Here is a 15,711-nt window from a genome sequence, read left to right as displayed (position 1 = left end):
AAATCATAATATTATTGAGACTTACTTCAGAAGTAGCTAAATTCTTTTTAAATAGCATTGAGTAAACTGATATCCAAAAGAACATTCACTTTTAATTAAAATAGAAACACAGTACCAAGATATTAATCAAAACGGAAGTAATCAGACTTGCACATCTTTCTCTTTCATACATAAATCACAACGTAGTGGCAATTTTTTTTTCATGTGTTGCTCATAAATCTGAGGGAAAATCTTAAGAATTCATCACGAGCGCTTAAAGTTAGTATTATTTTTTCAGCTGTTCTTTCGTCAAGACTCGCCATTAATAAGGAACCATCAGCAGTCGAATTTTTGTACTTTTGATGGATGCTGACAGGAAAGTTTGATATGCGTAAAAATTAATTGAATGAAATGAAATAAATGGTAAGGAGTCGCATTTCTTTCAAATATCTGCAATAAATCTAAAATGAAAGAAGCGTTAATAATATTAAAAGACTATCGGAATTATGAATTCGCTTAGAAGAATGCAAAGCGCAAAATGTCAAAAATCGTACTTTCAGTCGTTGGCTCAAAATTTGAAAAGAAGCGAGGAATTATTCACAAATTTTTGTCTACATTATTTATAATTTTTTTTTTATCTTTTCACAACTTCGAAGTAAAAGAGGTGCTATTGATTCTATCACGGAAAATTGATGCCTTATATGATCAGATTTCCACTCAATTTATAAACTGTAATTTCTTAGTTTAATGTTATCTGATGCATTATGAATAATTATACATTGCGAACAATTGTGCATTATGATTGAATTCTTTTTATAAGTTTTCATCCATCACATTAGTTTCAGGCACGAAAATGGTCCAGTTATTGTGAAGAACAAATGAAATACATTTTTTAAATAAATATCGATGATTAATTGCTATTTGATCATCAAGTTTGAAATTAAATAAGATTATCACGATGAATTTATAAAATTTGTTTCATTTGTGGTGAAGAGGATCTCTCTGCTTGTGTCCTTACTTCAAAGTATATGTCAGCAGTAAATCCACCAGCAATATCTCAACAATAAATAATTTCATTTTCATATCGATATGATTGATCTGTGAAAATGAGAGCTGTTAATAAAAATGTTGATTTCAATCAGAATTAATCGTTTTGCTTTTAAATCTAGAGATAAATATCTTTCAACTAATCCCATGATAGTAAAATAACCTTCTGATAACCGCTGTTATTTCTCCATACAGTAAATGATACAATGTTTCTCATGAATGGCGAAATTATTTATGAAAACATGATAGGTCTTAAGAAAACGATGAAAGGAAACAAAATTATGTTCTTTCTTTTTTACTTTCTCTTATATGTAATATAGATAAAGTATAGTAATCGTCAAAAAGTTCGAACTCGAAATTTTAACGAATCTCCATGTTTTAGAACACCCTGAGATCGAAAAACACATTTTTAGAAAATATCCTTCTGTTATTGACCAAAATAACTCAAAAACTCTTTGAGCTAGACGATTCAAATTCGGTATACGGTCTTTAAGCAAACCTTTCAGATTTATATCAAATTTTGTGTAAAATGCATTCAGAGGAAGTACGTCTGTCCGGCTGTTCTAATATAAGTTAACCCGATAATTACAAAACGAATAGAACTAGACACATAAAATTCAGTACACAGGTTCGATACCTTTAGTACAGACTCATGCAAAAGTTTGAGCTATATCTAACAAAGGATTCACCGTTTATCGAGTTATACTTTTAGAAGCATGTAAACGTGATTCTACAAAATTGCATTGGCTTAAATACAACAAACTTGGTATGCGCATTTATGACTACAAGTGCAGTTTCGTTTTAAATTCTTATTTCAATCGGTTGAGAAAAGCATGCCTAAAACATAAATTCATTGTTTGAATACTATTAATGTATGCCATGATTTAATCACCGAATAAATCTCCAAGGATAATATAATATATTCATTAAAAATGCTAAATTACTCAAAAGTTAATATTTCGTGAAAATTATATGCCAATGTCATGTAAGGTGTTCTCTGGAATGACAAGTTTATTAGAGTGCGAGAAAGTTTGGGAAAAGTTTGGGCGCTGTTTCTTTGTTTAAATTGTCTCAAGCAAGAGAACGCTTGCGTGTTCTCATCTTTTTATATCTTATTTAATAAAGTAAGAACAGTAAATAAAATTTCAAAAAGACCTGCCCATGTTCTGCCACTTTAAACGTACGAATGCTTTAGAAAAAAATTGCTTCAGGCTTTCTTAAATATACAGTTATTGCGATTCACGTTTTGGAATCGTTTCGAACATAGATTGGGGTATTCAATTTGATAAATAGGCATAGATGCTTCATTCAATGGAAGAAAATAACAAAACGTCAAAGTGAACTGCAATCGTTCCATGTTGAAGATGTTCAACTGAATAATAAATCCTTTCAAAACAAACGTACTTATGCATCCGGAACTTTGTTACAATTTGATTTGAAATGGAATTCTAATAAATATCATCAAAGGAAAGTACACATTTTAAAATTTTAAATATTTTTAAGTAAAAGAACTTTTATGAGAGTCAACCATACAATAAATTTAGTTGGAACACTTCTTCTTCTAGTCTACTGCTGACTACCCCGCTATCACCGATCGAAGCAGTATCGACAGGATTTGTATTGTTTGGAACACTATTGGGGAAATAATCAAATAGGCATCTTAATTCGAAATGATATAGCATATTTAAAAGCATAAGTTATTCTCTCGGGTTCTGATTGGAATTGAGGGCGAGTTCATGTGCTAAATCTTCCTTCCCCTGCGCCACAAAACAAAATGTTTCTCTTTCTTTTTCTAAGCGTAGAAAGGAAGATAAAGTTTGATTTTGGGTGCGTATCTCAAAATGGCATTGACTAATAGAAGACATTTTATGTTTTAAAATAAGCCAAATCTTCAACGCTTATTTCGATTTTGTAATCACTCAGAAAAATAGATCCAGTAATTAAAAAGCCTTAAGGCGTTTTACGTTTGTTGTGCTAATTGCTGAAATCTATAATGGTAAAACTTGTTTATACTAAATTTAGGAACTTGAAAGACTAAATCTGTCATAGGATATTGGATGGAATCATTCAACTGGATTCCATCATCATTGAATTGGATTTCATAGGGAATTTGGATGGAATCAAAGAACTATGTTTTCGTGTGTTGATTACAGAAACTAATATAACACACTATTTCTGAATTAATTATTCCAGGTACACCTGTTTCAAATGTTTTATATCACTGAATTATATCTAAAACATGTCAAATACAGTGACAATATCAAAGGGCAACATCTAATGGCAATTTCCTCCTCTCGTGTAAATAAGCAACGAAGTATGTAAATAGAGACCATTTCTAATTATTTACCAGCTGGAGTGGTTTCCCCAAAACTTTCTCGCATACACTCTAATAAATTTGTCATTCCAGAAAACGCCTTACTTGGCACTGGCATACAGTAGTACGAAATAATAATTATTGGGTGAATTTAGCATTTTTATGGAATCTATCGTTTCATCCTTGGAGAGATTTTTGGCAATTAAATAATGGCATGCATTAATAGAACCAAAAAAGGAATTTATGTTTTAGGCATGTTTTTCTCAATCGATTGAAACAAAAGTTTAACACGAAGCTTCTCTTGTAGTCACAAATGCGCATACCAAATTTGATATATTTAAGTCACTGTGTTTTTGAATGATCACTTTTCCTTATTTCTGAAAGTTCAGACCTACAAATAGTCAATCCGCTGTTGGATTTAGTTCAAAATGAAAAATTCGAAACGTAAAGATTTAAATCTGTGAACAGAATGTTATTTATTTAGCTGTCTCCATTTTGTAGTTAATAGTGTTAAATTATATTCGAACAGCCGGATAGACGGACTTCCTCTTAACAGATTGTAATTAAAATTTGATAAAAATCTACAAATTTGGTGTAAAGACCGTATATCAAATTTCAACTTTCTAGATAAAAGGGTTTTTGAGTCATCTTTGCCACAGACAGGAGGACAAACGTTTCCAAATATGTATTTTTCAAACCTTGGAAATTCGCCAAAATTTCCATTTCGAATTTTTTGACAATTACTATACTTTCTTTATGTTACATATACAAGAAAATAAAAAGATGAAAAGTTTTATTTTTTAATCAATAATTGCTTAGTTTTTCTGTTTTAAATGTTTTGAAGTGTGGGGAGTTTTAATGTTTATTTAATGATTTTTTTGTAATTGTATTTTATTTTTAAATAATTTGTTTAACTTTTTCATATTAATAATTTTATATGTAATTATTATCTACTGAGAAAATTTGTCAGATCAACTAGAAAAAAACTCTAAGGGTAAATTCAGAACAAAAAAAAAAATGCTCAGGATCTTTATAAACATGAATATCAGCGACGTTTGATAAAATAACTTCGACTTTTGTTAATAGTTCCCCTGATATTATATCGTATTAATAAATATCAACAGTAATTATAATTCTAATTTCTCATTTCCAACGATTAATAAATATAAGCAAGGCTTTTTTTATAGCGACAGAATAAAGAAAAGAAATGCATTTCTTTTCTTGATAATTTTAATCTTTTGTCGTCTAGCAAAAAAAAAAGTTTTTTTCCCTAAGAAATAAAAACCGTTTCATGTGCACTTCATTAAGGAAATGATAATTAATGATTTAATTATGGAAAGTTGCTATCCGAAGTGTGATTATTCACAGTTGAATACATTTTATTTTCCGATGATATCTAAAACATGTTGAGAATTTCAAAAAAAAATATATTAATCAAGATCTGTAAAATTGCATCAGGAATCTGTTAAAAGCAAAGATTTCCTTATTTTTTTTCCTTTTTTTATACTGAAAATGCTGCAAAAAATGGTAATCAGAGATCGAGATAAGAGTTTTTTTTTACGATATTTTTTTTCAGATAAGTTTGCTCTTTTTTATTTATAATGAAACGATATTTATTTTAGATACTCTAAGTAAGAAGATGAAATGCTTCAGAAAAATTAAGAAAATGTCATCTTGAAGATAATTTTTTTTTCTAATCTAATGGTTTTTAATGTGTTCTATTTTTGTACTTATGTTAAAAAATAATTGACAAAAAAGTTTTGAAAAAATCAGTTTAATAAATAACGATTTTTTTTCTTTTTTTAGAAAAACTTGATTGCGTCATTGCTTCAGCAGATTTGAATTTGTAAGAAAATTAACATTATGGATTGATTATTATGAATTTAATTATATTTAGTTTTACGATTCTTAGCCGCAATGTATGCTGAATGCAACATTTTATTCTTGTCCTTAAGTATAATGTCTACATGTCTGCACTATTATTTTTTTCTTGATTTCAAAATATAAACTTTTTTTTCACAGGTCAATACTAATCAAATTTTAAACCAAATCTCTTAAAGGATTGGTTTTATTTGGCCTATAATTTCACATATATGTAAACATAACAATTCAGACATAACAAAACATAACATCAAACATAACGCATCACCTATGAACGTCTCTCACAGCCGGGCGTACCACCCGTGCATTTCCAGAAATCGAATTCATGGCAGCATGCATTGAATTGATGCATATGAGTATTTTAAACTGGAATAATTTTTAATCGTCACTAGATGGCTTCCGGTGTACCTTACTTTCGAAATAAATGTATTTTTTGTATCCTGACCTTCAAATTGCTCATATTCCACCCAACTTCGGTATTTGTACATCAGCTGTTGTGGAGAAGGGGGTAAGAGTAATATAAATAAACAGAACTGGCTTATGTAACTTTCCACTTGATTGAGTCATTGCAGTTTCTTCTGTTTTTGCTATTACTGTGTAACGTTTCGGGTTTTACCGTCAGTTTTGTTTGTGTTCTGCGTAGCGTTAGGATATATTTCGTGCTCTTCCCTTTTTATTATCGTGCTCTTATCGGTTTCGGTTTATTATGAAAAGAGAATGAGCTCCTATTATGAATGAGCAAATAATCTAAAAAGGTAGCAAAAATGGCGACGCCAGGACTTAAACTTTATTTTTTTTTCAAAGTTAGGCATAGCAAGGCAAAACATCTGTCCTGTGGGATGATTCCTTTCGCTTACTCTCCGTCCCGTGCGTGAGTCTAGGATAGCAGGCTCCCGTCCCGAAAGGGTTAATGAAATTCGATATGTTACCTTGTGACTACAATTGTAATTTCGTGTCGCTATTTAGTATCAATCAAAGGCGTTCAATTTGTATATTCGTAAGAAAGATTTACCAAAAATTCATGACGAAAATTTGTTTTTTTTGTAACTATTGTATGCTAATGTCATGCAATCTTTTACAGCCTTTCACAAGGTTAGTAATTTATATTTAATTTAAACGGAGTAATAATAATAATTTATACATAGGGGAAGGATAATTAAATAGATAAGAATAAGAAATATCGACAGGGGAAACCACTTTTGATCTGGGATCATTTCGATATATTTTTATTTGTGTACAACAATTTATACTTTACAATCGTTATTCCCGAAATTCTGCGTACACTCTGTACAAATTAACTACAAAATAAATATATCATAATGAATATACGATAACAATGAATCAATTCAGATTACCTCCTGGTTATGCAATTAGCCTGGGCCATAGGAGATACAGACATTGTGTTTGTTGGTTGTGTGATTTAATTTGGCACAAGAGCCAAATTTCTGCTATACTGAGCCATATAGACATTTGTTTGAAAGTCATTGATATAGTGGAACAAAATTTAATTTTACCATCTGTGAGTGATGTATCATAGAATGAAAATAAGTATTTAAAGCGAAATTATTTTACATGTATCAAGAATGGGAAATATTTTGATGAGCTGAAAAATTAAACGATTTATTTTTGCATTGAATTGGACTAGATTGAAAACCTGAATGCCCAGTCCCGCACGGGTTATTTCCTGAAACTCTTTTTATGGAAGACGAGAAAAAATATGAAATGTGTCATATAATAAATCCATTGTAAGCTATTTATATACTGATAATTTCAATTATTATAATTATTCTCTGTTTCACGCTGTTCTGTGACACCACGTCCTATTTCTATCTAAAAGATATATTGATTCCAGAATCATTATGGTGAACTATCAATGTATCATGTGATGATGTTAATTGATTTCGATGAATGAATGCCTTGAGCTCCAAAAACAAATTGATCTCATTCAGAAATTAATAAATAAATCTGTGTTATGATAGTCGGATATTTTTTTCTTTTATAATTGCAGATAAACGTATATAACTGTCATATATTTCTGACTATTTTATATTGTGTAGGAAAATTTAAGAAGATTTTAAAGTTTTTACAAATAAATTATTTTAAGGTTTCAAAATATACAAAGTGTTTATACGTAGCTCTTAAGGTTATTTATATGCCTTGGAATTAATTTTGATCGTGAAACGACATATCTTCCTAGATATTATACAGAAAAAATTTGGAAATTCCAAAGAAAAGATATTGTAAAGAATTTATAAAAATATTTGGGAAAAACAAAAGTTGTTATACGATGCTAAAATTTGGTTTAAACACGCTATTAGAATAAATAAATAAACCTTTGTCGAATATAGGGGACATTTCCCTAACGAAGTGTTTCTGCACTGCTCGTGAGTACATACCATGCGCTCCTGTTTGCAAAAAAAAAAAAAAAAAAAAAAGATTCTACGCAAGAAAAATTAGGAAACAGTTTTCTTGACTAGTCATCCATTTATGCACTTCGAGACACACCTTATTTTTATACAATTTCCGATAAGTAATTCCAAATCACGGTTGCGAATATATCTTAAAGACAAAAAAAAAAATTTTTTTTTCTTCATAAACTACCAATTTCATAAGAATTTTCCTGGGTTTTCACGTGATCGTTGAAATAAATTCTTTGCTTTTCCTCGCAAGCTACTGATTGCTCACATTCCACGTGAACGTCTACTTTTCTTGACTGTCAAGCAAAAGCAAGAAATATTTTCTGCATAACTTTCAAGACAACAGGAATGCATTGCCATCTGGGGTTAAGAATAGGAAATAATCCCGACAACAATGAACACAAATACAGGCCCTTTCAAACATAACAAAGATATATAAAACAGTTTCAGTCGATGTAACCTTTGAATTATCTGGTTAAAGATGCTGTTAAAAGTTGTAAGATATGGCGAATATGAAAACCATTGCTGTATCGTTCTGATTTATTTTGTCTGCACGAGTGCCGTACAGCTGTTTGTAAACTACCTGTATATTCGTTTTAAATTGGTCGGATTTCTCTGTCTTGGATATTGGATAGTTTTCAAGTTGTTTTTTTTTTAAATAATATTCGACGTAAAAACAATACGGATATAAATTTTTTGAGATGAATGAAGATTTAGTCTAAAAAAATCTGGCACAGAATAAATCAATATATGTTTATTCTATTATCGTTTTAGTTCTGTAGTTTTTAAGGTTTGTCACTACTTTCAAGACGAATTTCTGGAAAAACGGCGAAAATAGTTATATTTTTGAATATTTGCATAAAAAGGATTGAAAAAATATCTAGGAAACCAAATTATACCAGTTAAGTGATCAAAGGTTTTTTTTAATTGAAAGAAAATATATTTTATTTGCTAATATGAGGTATAAAGCAAAACTCTTCCAGTTTAGTGGTTTATCAAATGGTTTGCTTAAAAGTTCACAGACAGCTTAAGAAGTATATCGTCTAATTCCTGAACTAAAACACAAGCTGAATTTCTGCCCATTCTTTAAATATTCGGGTCTGACTCATAAATAACACATTGTGAAGCACTAAAAAAACTATAGAATATCTCTAAATGAATAGGTTACTTATTCTCTAGTTAAGAAAATTCAAAACATGATGAGAAAATATTACATCAGATTTGAACAAAATACACGCAATAGATTTCAATTTATGAGGTGTTTTGTAAGAAAATTAAATCAAAGATTATAATTTGAGAAAATAGTATTAAAAAAATTAAGTGAAATCCACGATTGCAAATTTCAAGTTATAATTATTATTTTTAAGTCATTATTTGTCTTAACTAATTTAAATCATTAACCCGTTTAAACCGGTTTGAAACAATCACGAGACTTCTCTATCGGTCTCTATCTCTCTGTCCCTCTCTCTCTCTCTCTCTCTCTCTCTCTATATATATATATATATATATATATATATATATATATAATTTTTTTTAACTTTTATTTTTATTTTTCTAGCTGGAAAGCAAAGTTTTGGAGCTCGACCGATTTGGAGACGAAATAACAGCTATGATGTCACAGTTCTACTCAATCTTTTAAAAACGCATCTGCTGTCAAAAAAGCATATGTAGTAATAAAGCAATACTGGTAAAAGCAAGTTCAACTTTTAAAAACGCGTCTGCTTTCAAAGAAGCATACATAAAAATAATGCAATACTGGTAAAGGCAGGTAAGAATATATATGCGATTAGAAGATTATGATAAAAATTGTCATTTACGCTTTATTCATAACCTAAGCGATTTTGAGCTTCAAAACTTCCTAACCAAAACAACACCATGTTCTCACATGATAATATATTTAAATTCAAATATAAAATCAGTGTAACCTCCCAAACAAATTCTAATGGTTTTCTAAGAAATCTATTAAAAAGAATATTAAAAAGAATTTCATAATCTCGCTAAAAGTTGACTTTTCAACGTAGTCTCCTACCTTAAAAGTATCTAATAAATTGAAAAAATCCACTTGTTTCTAGCTAATTATAAATAGTTAACCCCGTCTAAAATGTGGAAATAAAAAAACAAAAAAAAAAACTTGCTGACTAATAGAAAAAAAAAAGAAAAAAAAAACGAATTTTTTTAAAAGCACATTCTTACTAAATAAAATACTTTTCAATCTTTTTTTTTTATTCAATCTCGATATATCTATTTTAGATAAAAATAAGGTATAAATATCTTTTCCTAATCAGCATTTTTTTAATTGAACGCTTTATAAAAATTCTTATGAAAAGAAAGGTATAAGAACTGCAATATAAGGAACTTTTTGTATGCAAGTGAAATACAAAATAGAAGAAAAAAAATATAAAGATTGGACTCCTTCGAGTCGAGAATCGTTAACTTAATGAAACTGGGCCAAAGGTAAAGGAATGGGCAAGGAAGGAAAAAAAAAAGTCGAAGAAAACTCAATTGTTGAGTTATCTAAAGATTACTATCAGATTGAGAAAGAGACGCTTAAGGAGATTGAGTTGGTTCCTAAATTTATTTTAGCTTTCTCTAATCTCGGAGAAAACCACTGAATTCGTCACGCAGTAAGAAAATGGAGTATTTCGTTTTATTCGCTTTTAAAAATTAACTTTTTCTTTCTTAGAACGAGACTATAAAGAATAAGAACAAGGTTAAATAAAAGCAAATAAAAAAAATGTGTTGAAAGCTAGCTTGACTTTTAAATGGAATGAATCAACCTTTCTTATCTTTAAATGGGTCTAACTGCTCTGTTTACATTGGAAAGACAAAGATTTGAAAGAGATATCAGTCTATGATGATTTTATTTCTCCTTAGCATCTTTGACGTCTCAATCAAACATTGAAAAATATTACAGTGAAGCAAGTGCTTAGCTGAAATATTCTCAGCAGTATCTACCAATGATAGAAGGTAAACTTTGGTAGTAGAAAAAGGAATTTTCCAAAAGACATGAGAATGAAGAAATGTTAAAATCGAATAAATTAAATAATGTGAAAGGACAAGTGATTAGATGAACATAAATAATACCATTTTTTACTATGATGCCTAAATTTTAGATAAGTTCTTAGAGTAAAATAAGAAAAGAAACTAAACTGAGAATGAAATTATACATAGTGATTAAGTATAATTTATTATAATTAATGATTTATTTAATTATAATTAATGATTTTTATAATTTATTTAATTAATTATTTATTAAAATTAATATATTTGAGAGAATAAAAACATGCAGTTAAAAGTTAATTTTACATAATAGATTTGGAATTTTTAATCCTTACGTTTGGATGATAGAATACTATTTATTTAAAAATATTATGGATTGATAAAATCTTGATGATTTTATAAATAAATAAGGACATGATACATAACTTTTTTACTATGAAAAACTTTTACTATAATGTATAAATTTTCAGAGTAAAAGAAAGAAATTAAACCAAGAATGGATTTTTGAATAATAAGGGTTTAAAATGCGTTTGAGAGAATAAAATGGTACCGTTTAAATCTAATTTTATTTAATAGATTCGAATTTCTTTATCCTTATCTTTGGACTATAGAATGCTATTTATTTAAAAATAGTATGCATTCATAAAATTTCTCTGGTTTAAAAAATAAATAATGACCTGATGCATGACTTTTTTACTCTGAAAAAATTTTAACATGATTTTGACATAAATTTTTCATGAATTCTTCGAGTAAAGGAATGAATTTATAAGTAGTGAAGATTTAAATTATATTTGAGAGAATAAAAATATGCAGTTTGTAGCTAATTTTACATAATAGATTCTGATCTTTTATCTTGTACTATGGAACAACAGAAGCTATTTGCTTTTATTGAGAAATATTACATAGTGATAAAATCTTGATGATATGATGCGCCTAAATCAATTACAAAATGTAATACTAGTATAAAAAACTTGGTATATATTTGATATTTGGTACATATTTGTTATTTTGATATTTCGAGCAAACAATTTCTCTCAAAAAATATGAAAGAATAAACTCCAACAATCGGGATTTTTTTTAAAAAAATCCTCTATATAAAATCGTTTATTACGTTTCATCTTTTTTCTTATTAACATTGCTTACGAAAAATGGAAAACTCTCTTAAAGTTGCAATTCTTATTTGTACGAAAACACATTGTCCGAAAAAATTTCTACAAGAGTTATACATTTCGCATGGCAACAAACAGCACTGAATAGCTGCATTAAAAATTATATATATATATATCGAAAAAATGAGGTTTACAATCACAATAGTATATGTATTTCTATATCAATCTCAGAAAAGGAAACTTATTATGGATTTCCACACAGTGGGTTTAAATTTTGATATAATCTACAATATTAATGACACAAACCAAATTTCATTCATCTAGGTCATGCTGTTCACTAATTATGGCATCGTGATACTTCTAAATATACAAACCGATAAATGATGTACTTACTGATTGAATTAGTTTAAAATTTTACGCGAACCAATGATTTTTAAAATAAAACGATAAGCTAAATTTCAGCAACTTAACTCTTTGAATTTTTGTGTTATTGTACTCAAATTGAGTTGGAAGAAAAAAAAAACTCAAATAATTCGTTATGAAGAATTTCGTCGTAGATTTGACCGAAATCTGAAAAACTGATGAAAAAGCCACACGCCTAATTGCAGTATTGAAACTCATATCGTTTTTGAGGTGCATTTTATTACATGTTCAACACAGAGATGAGCCTTGTAAACTTAAAATATGTATAGCAGAATCATAGGATAATATTGTATTGATTCATCATGATCTCTGAAAAACGTCGTTAAATTCATTCAGATAGCATGAGTGCTGTAGAGACTTTGCATCATTTTGTAAACTGAAAACATCGTATTATAATAAATATTAATTATCGTTTAAAAATACATTCAGATTAGGGCTTTAACATCTGCTTTATTCATATTCATGTAGATATTTCAAGCAATAAAATGATGGATTGCGCTACAAAGATGATTTTACGAATTCTACCACAGTCATGCACCCACATTGATCTCTTTGGCACATATTGCAAGCATATATTTTTAGTTTGGCAGAAATCACGGAACCAAAAAATACAATAAAATGCAATTTATTAAACAAATAATTTGCTTGTGGCCTGTTTTCTCATTTCGAAAGTCCGATGTCGAATGAACCAAGCTTCACATTGATTACATCTGCCTTTCTCACAAACCTCATTTGTTTGGTGACATATTTCAGGTTTGCTCAGAATGCAAAGTTAATCTTACATCGTAATTTATCTTTATACATCTTAATTCAATATCCTAAATTTTATTTTTATCTCATGCACTGTTTAAATTAATTATCACTACAAATATGTGAATTCTCAGAATGTCTTCACCAAAATGTCTGAATTTTTACGAGCTCTTGATTTAAGTGGTTAAATATCAAATGAAAGATTTAGTTATTAAATTGTTGAAAATTTTATCGCATTAGATATTTTTCTTTAGACATAATTTTTAGAATTTGTGATTTGTTTTGAAATCTATTTTATGGTAGATTATTTGATTTTTTTTAAATCTATTTTATTATACAGGCATAAATTGTTTTTATATTTTATTTTGGAGGTAACCGTGATTCACTTGTTAATGAATTTTATAAGGAATTTACGAATACCCATTATCTTAATGCAACATAGCCAATTAGAGCTCTTGCGTTAATAAAATACGTATTCCAATACAAAACAATCAATCAAAATCTTGAGAGCGTGTATTTTATAGCTTACAAAACATTTCTAAATTTTATACACGAAACAAAGCAATGTAATAATGTCTGGGGAATATCTGTTATTTCAAACCAATAAAATTTGGAAGTGCTTTAAAGATGGAATAAAAATGCCGTGACAACAAAGTACAGATGTCAGATAAAAAAATGTTTGAACGAAAAAAATATAATGAAACCCATGAACTACTTTTTAAATAAACAAACATACATTTATCATAAACAGTAAAAAATAAAAATTAAAGCGAATGTTTGGGTAATTTTACACTATGCTAAAGCATTTTACAAAATTAGTTATTATTTTAACCAAATTTTTCTTTTTCACATTTTTAATCGATTATATTTTGAAAGAATTCTGAAATTGAATTCATTACAAGAAAAAAAATGGATTAGTAGATAATTGAAGTCGGCGAGAAAAAATTTAGAAATTGTTACTTTTCAAGATACTCCTTTCAAATTTTTCCAACTATTTCATTTTCTTGTATTTCGATTAAAATAAACACCATTTCATGATCGAGCGAAACAAAAGTGAAACTGAAAGAAAGCAAATCAAATGTGGAAAAACTCACGCAAAAAAGTACTTAACTCGACGTCCAATAATCATTTTTGAGAGCACTTGAGTAGCAAAAAATTTATCATAGTTTTTTTTTTTTTTTTTTTATAGATAAAGGGAATGATTTTTCATGAACTTTTGTATCATTCGATCAATACGGCATTTTTGTCGTATTAAGAATTAAGCTAAAATCTTTTGTAATCTTTGAAATATTAAAACATCAAATGGAAAATTGATGTTATTTAATTTTTATTTGCCATCTTTCTTTACAAATAAAGTGAGCAGAAAATTCTCTTTTTTCCCAGAATTTATAAAAATAAGTTTTTTTAATTAAAATTTGTGTTATATAGCATTGAAGTGCAATGTTATTAGATAGATTAAAATGCAAACATTTTCCTTATGAATTTTCAAGTGCAGAATTCCTAGAAATCATAAATATCATATTTTTTTGTTGTTTTATTTCATTTAAATGCAACATTATCACAATTCCTCAGGTGATTGCATTGTGAAAAAAAATCCTACATGTCACATAACGGAAAATGACGCTTCATTCCCAAGAAAGGACAGATGCCTAATAGGAAAACAAAGTGAAGTTGTTCTCAATAATATCAGTGGAAGAAACTTACAACATAAGCAGGTATTACACAGCAATAATAATATGATTGAAGATAGAGAGCTCGCTCAGCGATCAATAATCTTAAGAGAATACTTGCTAGACTGATTCGCTTTTGTTTTTTATTCGCTTTTATATAGGTTTCCTGACAAGAAATTGAATTTTCTTGAAGTATCTCCGAATCTCAGTCACTGATAGAGGTGTTGTCGAAATTCCAATATTTTCTAAAATCTTTAGTTTTGTTTTCCAAATCACCTAATTTATAAAAAAAATCACTATTTCCAAGCATCCACTCAGCATTCTCTGAGAATATTTGTAAATCCCCCCTTCATTTTGAGACTAATCGCGTTAAAAGCCATATTATAGATTCTTAGTAATATTCTTTTTTCATTTTAAAGCTTATATTGACATTTCTATTTGCATTTTGATTTAATACACTATTTTAAGAAACTGTCTACGTCAGTGTTGCCAGTTAAAAATTGCTGGGTTTTTTTTTGCTTTATTTTTTTCATTTTTTTGCTTTTCAGTGAAATATATTTTAAAATCTTTAGTGAATCCATCGATGCTTGATGGAAGCAACTTAAAACACAGCTTGTACAGTTTCAAATTCAAGAGAATCAAGCTACATTTTACAGAACACAAGATATAAAAATATCTAGATTTTACGGACACTTGATATTAAAAGAAAAAAAAAGCAGGGAAACTGTACAAACAAGTGATAAATCAATAAACACTTATTTCTCATTAGTATTACCTCTGTCTTTTATATGTTTAATGAAATCAACTAATTAGCAGGTTGTTGTTGTTGTTTATAATGGCATTTGCCATGGACAAGCTCGCTGACGAAATCAGCGATTTTAAGCCAAGGGAGCGTCTCTTGTTTTTAGTAGTTAAGGGCAAAGAGTACGTCTTAACTACTCACGCATCACATTCACTTGCACAACCCCTTTTTACAGGGGGGCACATTCACACATCTCACAGATAGTACAGCTGAAGAACAACCATGCCCGAACCGGGACTCGAACCCAGGACGTCCACGTCACGGGGAAGACGCGCTACCGCTATGCCAGGACGCCGGCTAATTAGCAGGTAATAATATT

Source organism: Argiope bruennichi, chromosome 6 (assembly GCF_947563725.1).
Source record: "Argiope bruennichi chromosome 6, qqArgBrue1.1, whole genome shotgun sequence".
NCBI classification, from domain to species: domain Eukaryota; kingdom Metazoa; phylum Arthropoda; class Arachnida; order Araneae; family Araneidae; genus Argiope; species Argiope bruennichi.
The sequence above is the reverse complement of the archived record's forward strand: the minus strand, read 5'-3'. Positions refer to the sequence as shown.